Source organism: Sarcophilus harrisii, chromosome 2 (genome assembly GCF_902635505.1).
Source record: "Sarcophilus harrisii chromosome 2, mSarHar1.11, whole genome shotgun sequence".
Classification (NCBI taxonomy): domain Eukaryota; kingdom Metazoa; phylum Chordata; class Mammalia; order Dasyuromorphia; family Dasyuridae; genus Sarcophilus; species Sarcophilus harrisii.
This window is the reverse complement of record NC_045427.1, coordinates 552,795,462-552,802,178: the sequence shown is the minus strand read 5'-3', so window position 1 is coordinate 552,802,178 and position 6,717 is coordinate 552,795,462. Positions and strand designations below refer to the sequence as shown.

At 35.0% G+C, this 6,717-nt stretch overlaps 1 pseudogene; it reads left to right on the top strand.

Moving 5' to 3' along the window:
- The first annotated feature begins 827 nt into the window (after nucleotides 1-827).
- On the top strand, nucleotides 828-4,682 carry LOC111719170 (annotated as a pseudogene).
- Nucleotides 4,683-6,717: the final 2,035 nt, after the last annotated feature.

Genomic DNA, 6,717 nt, shown 5'->3' with positions numbered 1-6,717 from the left:
ATGAAGAGAACCAGCTACACCCAGCAAAGGAACTATGGGAAATGAATGTGGACCACAACAAAGTATTTCCCCTTCTGTTATTATCTGCTTGAGTTTTGGTTTTCCTCCTTAGAGAGCAATAGCTCTCTAATTGATCTGCTGCTTCAAATAAGTCCTTTCTCAAACCCATGTTCCATATAACTTATTTCTAAGCACAGGTCTGACTATGACATTCCCTTGTTCAAGAAGGTCCAATAACTCCCTCTTTCCTTTAGGTTAACATACAATTTTTCTGTTTTGCTTTTAAAGACCTTTACAAGCTATCCTAATTGTTATTATTTACTTTATTTCTAAATCGGGGTTTTTTTTTTTTGTGTGTGTGTGCAGCAGCATAACTGCATAAAAATGTATATATATATATATATATATATATATATATATATATTGCATTTAACATTTACTTTAACTTATTTAAAATGTATTGGTATACCTGCCATCTAGGTATGGTGATATGTGGTAGGAGGGGAAAAGTTGGAACAGAAGGTTTTGCAAGGGCAATGCTGAAAAATTACCAATGGATATGTCTTGTAAATAAACAGCTATACCAAAAAAGTAAATAAATAAACCAAAATAGCATTTTCACTCTTTTTGTTGTTGTTTGCTTGCATTTTATTTTCTTTCTCATTTTTTTCCTTTTTTTGTCTGATTTTTCTTTTGCAATAAGATAATTGTATAAATATGTGTGCATATATTCGATTTAACATTAACTTTTGCCATGTTTAACATATATTAGATTACTTGCCATCTAGGGAAAAGGAAAGAAAATTGCAACACAAGGTTTTAAAAGCAAGGAGCAATGTTGAAAAATTATACATCAGAGTCACAGAATATTGAGTGCTGTGGGATCCTGGAATATTACCAAAAAGTCTTAGATCACATCACCAGGAATAAAGAGAAGACTCTTCAGAGCATCAAGTGTATTTTCCACACAATCACAATTACAACGCTGTCATCCACAAACCAGCACAGACTCAGGGCAACGTGTTTGTCATAGTCACCATCCTGACTATATCAAAAAGCTGAATGCACTCAGTCTATTCCTGGGATATTGTCCAGAGTGTTGGATCCAAGATCTTTTATACTAAAAAGTGATAGGGGCAGCTAGGTGGTGTAGTGGATAGAGTATCAGCCCTAAAGTCAAGAGAATCTGAGTTTAAATCTGATCTCAGACACTTAATACTTTCTAGCTGTTTGACCTTGATCAAGTCACTTAGCCCCAATTGCCTCAGCAATAATAATAATAATAAAAAGGGATAACTTGGACATTGACTTCCTAATTGTGAGTGAAACTGTCAATGACCCCCTAGGATGAAGGCAACTTTTTAAACTAGTCTTGTAACCTTACCATGGAGGCCACTTAAATCAATCACTTCTCCCAACAATATCTAAGAAAGGGAAAGGAAATATATGTTTCCCAACTCAAAACTCTTTGTGGAGGATGACATGAAGAAAAAAGAAATTGCTTTGGTGGCTCACAGGTACCACAGGTGGAACCTTGGTGAAGACTTTGACCTCATTATCCTTTGTGAGCACGATGGAGTGAAGATGGGGGGGGACAATTGGACAGATGTCCATCAACATTAATGTTCTCAATAAGTGGGACTCAAGGCACTGCAAAGGATGGATTGCCATCAGAAGCTGGACTCTCAGCTGGATGTGGCCAGAATGAAAGCTACAAGCTGGCATGGTGGTGCTGCTGCAGGCTGCTAGCTAGGCCAGAGGACTTCAAATTCCAATATGTGCCTTGCTCCCAAGTCAAAAACTCAGCTAGTCAAGTCATTCTGGGCACCTGGTAGCTCAAGTCCAGTGACTTTGTCAGCCAGATCAGCCTAAGTGTGAACACCTGGGGCATCCTGAACTATGTGATTGACATCTTCATGAAGCTGGAGGAAGGCAAGTCCCTCATTCATGGTGATCCATGTCTAAAGTCTGACTGACTGAACCTTCAGTTTCCAATAAGGACTACAACTACAAAGATGATAAAGGGAAGAAGGAAGAAGAGGAAAAAAAAGTAAGAATATCAGCAACTTAGTTCTTGTGCCCCTGCAGATATTCACTACTTTTTGTCTGCAAGGGACTAGAGGACAGCTGGGGATTGGTCTTGTTAACACAAACTGAGGTTTAGTGGGTGAAATAAAGAAGTCCATTTTCTTTTTAAATGAGGAAAAGGTAAAATAACTTGCCCCAGGGCTATAATTAGTCACATACATGATCAAGATTCAAAGACAGCCCTATGACTCTTTAGAAGTCTTTATTTAAAGACAGGTAGACCATTTATTGTATATTTGGTGGTGGAGATTCTTTTACTTGTACCAGGTTATACTCAATGGCTTCTGAAGTCTAACTGAGAAAATGGAACACACTCCTTCAAGATCCAAGTCTTCCCCAATGTATCATTCTACCTAACACTAATTTTTTTGGTTAACTTCCATAAAACAATCATATGCATTTCCATGAAAACATGTGCAATAGTGACTTGGTTTTTGGTTAAAAAGAGCTTAATATATTTTATCCTATGGTAAAACAAGCAGTGTGGTAATCCAGAGTTATACCTGTTGGGTGTTCTGGTTTCCACCAAGAGTTTTTTATTCCCTAATTCCACTTTATGACACTTTCCTAGTTCAAAGATTTTGTTTTACCATGAGCCATTTGCCATCTCTCTGGACCAACATTGTATGCCATCACTTAATTTTCCATTGTTTTCCTTTTTCTATGTATTTACAATATATTCAGGAACTAGGCCCAAAAGCATACTCTACCAAAAGCATACTCTACCAGTCTATACACTGATATGATTTACTATGTAATGAAGGCAAAAACTTTAATTTTCTGCTTTAAGATTATGTTAATAAGGTAATTTCTTACTTTCTCAAAACTTGATTCCAGTTCTTCAGGAATTCTTCAATATAAGCTACTTGAGAGCGTGTAAACTTCATTGTTCATTTCTGTATCCTCATTTCTTGTTTTAATATTTTACATAGTAGAAATTGAATAAACTTTATTGAGTTAAATTCTGTAAGTTAAAAATACTATCTATTGAGTTTCCCTAAAATGAAGAATAGCTACCCCCACTAAATGCATGACTTAGAATTAGAAATGTTAATATTTTAGCCATGTATCTACCATTCTACCTTGCTATATATGTGAAATGAATTACTGCCTCAAATAATTTTTTTATCATCTTAATAATTAATTTTTTCAGGATCAATTCAACTCATGTTAGACAGTGTAGTTTGAACTGTTTAGTTAATGCCACCAGTATACAATTTTAAAGCTGCATGTGTAATCAGAACAAGAGGCCTTTATATAATGTTTTAAATTTATTTCTTATCTGTTAATATGAGTAAAAATAAATATATGGTATAAATAGATCCCAAGTCACATGAATAATGTATCTCCTGAAGTAGCTTATGTATTTCAATTTAAACTTTTGAAGTTACAATTATGTAAAAGGTGGTCATTGGTTCTAACCCATAGGAAATATTTAGAAAAAATTTGAATAATACAATCACTTCAGGGGATTCATCGTTTTTACTAGTTAGTACCTGGTTCTACATAGAGTCTGGTTAGTGTTGCTGTAAATTCCACTACAGTATTGGTGTGCTTTATGATTTTATGATTTTAAAGATAATTCAAGTCAAAGTCAAGTAAGATACATCTCTATGTAGATGATTCTCACATTTATATAGATATCACTAGTCTCTTTGTTGACCACCGATTCTATATTACCAACCAAATATTTGACTGTGTCTTGAGGTATAGAATCATATTCTGTAAACATATCAAATTCAACATTTCCAAAATCGTTTGTTAAACTCTCTGCTCTTTCTAGTTTCCATATTCCTGTGAGGGCACCACCATTCTCTTCATCATAGAAGTTCACATAAATACTCTATCCTGTTTTTTCTCTATCACCTCCCCTCTAGTCAACAAGTTGTCTAGTGTTGTGGATTCTGCTTCCACAATTTCTCTTGCATTTTTTTAGGCCTTTCTTATCACTTACATTACCACCAAGCTCTTAATGGACCCTCGATTATTGCAATAGCTCTCTAATTGATATGCTGCTTCAAATAAGTCCTTTCTCAAACCCATGTTCCATATAACTTATTTCTAAGCACAGGTCTGACTATGACATTTCCTTGTTCAAGAAGGTCCAATAACTCCCTCTTTCTTTTAGGTTAACATACAATTTTTCTGTTTGGCTTTTAAAGACCTTTACAAGCTATCCTAATTGTTATTATTCTTATAAAATATCTCCTGTTTTTGTGCCCTCTACCTCTTTAAATCCCTAAATTTGTCAAGGTTTACTCAAGTACAACTACCTACAAGACATTTGTTTTGCTCCCCAAAGTTGCTAATGACTGTTCTCGAAATTACTTTGTTTTTTCTTTATGCATATTTTGAATTTAATTTTTTTGTGAACATATTATGTACTTCTTTTCCTCTCCTCTCTTTGTAAGTTCCTTGAATGGGAATGCTGTTGCTCTTTCATTTTTTTGTGCCCATTGTCTAGCATAGTCCCTGGGCAATAGTAGTTGCTTAATAAATACTTGTAGAATGAAGAAATGTTACATGTATATACAAAGCTTATTTTTCTTATGTACTAAATTTATCATATATGAACCTTACTTTTAATGTTTATTTCAACAATTTCCCCAAAATATATTATTTTCTTATTTTCTTAAAAAGAAGTGAGTATATTTAAACCTTTTCTTAATGATTTGGAGTCTCATAATGAACCTTCTTTCTTTATATAGTGCTATGTTTGTATCATATAGTACTTCACTTTTGCTTATGAGTTCTTCTGTCTTTTTCTGTTATCAAGCTGTTAGATATCACTCCTTCAGATTTTTAGTATATTGTGGGCTAAGAAACCAAATGACCAAACTTCTTGGAAAGAATTATATAGAAAGGAAAGAGAGAGAGGCGGGGGAAGGGAAGAAGGGGGAGAGAGGGAGGGAGAAGGAAGGGAAAGAGGGAGGGAAGTCTGGCTTAAGTAAAAAAACTCTGAGTTTCAGAGGCCATTTTTGCTGACTTTTGGGATTGGGGCTGTGTTCCAGGAAGTTGAGGTCACAGGAAGATCAATGAGCTATTACTATTTAATCAGGCATAATGAAACATATGTGCAGAGTTGCACTAAATCATTATTCAACTACTTCTCTATTTATTATTAAGGGTTGAATTTTGATCTCTTATTAAAGACTAGCTTTAACCTGAGAAATTTCCACAACTGGAAAAAATTCAGAAGGAAGGAAGATAGTAAGTAGATTACAGCTTTCATGGTCTTCTTCCACCTTATGCTTTTCCCATGTTTTTTGACATTTAAAGGATCATTAATTCATAAATTTAGAGCTAAAAGGGGCCTTGGTGACCAGCAAGTCCAACTCCTTCATTTTATAGATGTTAAAACTTAGAATCCCAGCGAGGGTAAAGGATTTTATGAGAGTCACACAGCTGGAAATACAAGCCTTGAACTAGCCCATGTCCATGCCCTTATTTCCACCTCATGCCACTTCTATCTTTCTAGCCCTGTTTTTTATGTCCCTTACTCTTTGCTTTTCCACCCAAATTATTACTATTATTTTCCTTCATGAAGGCTAGAGAGTTAAGGAATGTATCACTCTAACTTGACCCATAGTCTATTCTAAAGCCAGTCAATACAGGGGAAAGGAAAACTCATTTTATTAAGTGTCTACTACATGGTTGGCAATGTATCAAGTACTTTATAAGTATCATCTAATTTTATTCTTACAGTAACCTTAGGAACTTATGTAGTTGTTATCATCACACTTGGACACACAGAGTCTTATATCCCCATACACTGATCATTGTGCTTGTGTCAGTTGTTATTAGTATAAGGTTAAGGTTTGGGTATCCAAACAAAGCATAAAATGACAGTATATATTAACTCTCAGATTATTTTCACTGTAAAGACACAGAACCAAGAGATTCTGAGTAACATGAGTCATTCATTGGTCTATCAGAAAATCAGCCAGTCAATCAATCAGTCAATTGCTGAGGGAGATGGTAGCTCTAGCCCAGGGATTTTTAAATTTTTTTGGTCTATAAACCCCTTTAGCAGCCTAGTGAAACCTATGAATTTCTTGGAATCATATTTTAAAATAAAAATAAGTCAGATGTTGGTGAAAATTAAGATGTGATTATGTTTCTATTCAAGTCTACAGACTTCCTTAGTTCTATCCATTGATGCCTATTTGTGAACTCCAGATTAAGAACCCTTGCTTAGACTTCTAGTACTTTGAAGAAATAGGACTCTAATACTTGAAACAATAGTCAGAGCTGGGACTAGGAATTTAAATTCTGAGGCAAAAGGAATTGAGCTACTATGGGAGAGAGTTGTCTAAGGTATGACCATTTCTCTCTGTGCTTAGGATGGTGTAACTCATCTTTCATATTTCAAGAGGACCAATGACATTACAGTTTTGGGACTGAGGTACAGTGTACTGACTATGAGTTTGGAAGTTTCTTCCATAAGTTGGGCACAAATAACTCATTTAAACATGCGGGTCAGAGAGTCTCTAGATTTGCACATTTTACATTTTCTTTCATGGTGGTGATTTTGTTTTGCTCACTGTGATTAAGATAGAATGAATATAGATGCTATGAAATTAAAAAAGCTAATAAACTGAGGCAAGGCTTCTTGAAGGGGTGGGGAGA